Source organism: Limulus polyphemus, unplaced genomic scaffold (genome assembly GCF_000517525.1).
Source record: "Limulus polyphemus unplaced genomic scaffold, Limulus_polyphemus-2.1.2 Scaffold335, whole genome shotgun sequence".
NCBI classification, from domain to species: domain Eukaryota; kingdom Metazoa; phylum Arthropoda; class Merostomata; order Xiphosura; family Limulidae; genus Limulus; species Limulus polyphemus.
The window spans coordinates 103,572-105,069 of record NW_013665945.1 but is presented as its reverse complement, the minus strand read 5'-3'; positions in this window follow the sequence as shown (position 1 = coordinate 105,069).

Sequence of the window (1,498 nt, the reverse complement as noted above, 5' to 3'; positions counted from 1 at the left end):
AGACTTGTGTCGTTAAAATTTCGTCGGAACGAAGTTACGGAAAAATCAATTAACAAACGGAGACGTAACAATACTGAAAATATAACTTACAACAATATGTATAAATATAATTAGTTACTATGAAGAAATGTCACATAACACAAACAGTAAAAATCATTCATTCTTCATCTTCTTGCTAGATTTGGGACTGGGTCATCAAAGATGTAGGATTACATAGAATTACTGACACCCGGGTAAAAAATACAAAAAAATAACTTTGTTAAGCTGGAAAAACAAATCTGTTAGTGAGCTGGTAGGGCAGGAATAGCCGTGTCTTCAGTAGTTACAGTGGGTTAACCATAACCCTTTAGTTCGTTTATTAAAACGACTCTTTTTTTTTTGCCACCTCATCAGATCTGGGGTTAATTCACTAAAGCTCCAGTTACTGACTGACCAGAAATCTTGACTGAATCCATGGTCAGTGGGCTGGCGATTCCAAACGGACATGTCATGCAGTAGTGGTCATTATGTGATGCAGTTAACCTTTCATGATCCTATGTACAAGCATTCCAGTGTGCAGACTAGTTGTTCGACAACGTGTTCAAAACCCTCCTCTATGGATATGACATATCACAATAACCTACCACTTGTCTCTGTGTTTATCCTGTTTTATACTGTTGAATAATGTTCGCCTGCACACACGATGAATCATCGGGATTTTGATCTTGTGTAGACTTGGGAGGGTCAGGCGCAGTTTTGACCTCTTCCTCCCTCCTTGACTATTGTTTTGATAGAGGCTTGTAGTGGTTTCTTTTTTGTTTTATTACATTTATCCTTTTCAAGGCAGTGTCCACGAATTTTATCCTATGGCCGATGTAAATTAAGTTTTGGTATGGGGTGACTTTTATTCTTCCTTTTTCTATATACTTGATTACTTGTTTGTGCAATATAGGGGCTCTTGAAAAGGCGGATGATGTTGGTATTACAAGTATAAAGTGTTGTCTGGCTATTTCTATCAAGAGTGTGAAACTGTCTGTACTGTTTTGAGGATTTCTATAATGTTCCATGAAATCCATGAATGTATTTTTAATGGCTCGAAGATAAGATTTGTTTCTGGATTGTTTGGTTCAGTTACAAATGTATTTGAGTGTTGATTTACTATGATTGGACTTTTGTTTTGTTGTACATTTAAACTGTTAGGCTGTTTCTGGAGTTGTTGAAACATCTTTTAGTTTGTACTACTTCAAAACTCCCGCCTGCCATTAGCAGGTAATATTGTCACAAAATGTTACCAAAATAATAATAGATACTTTAGGGATCATCAAATCAGCAAAAGATGAAATCTGAAGACGATTGTGATTTACTAATTTTTCATGGAGGTAATCAGGTGTAAGTGCGCTAAAATGTGTGTGTTAAATATATAATATATGAGACTATATATACATATATGTGTGTGTTAAAGATATAATATATGAGACTATATATACATATATGTGTGTTAAAGATATAATATATGAGA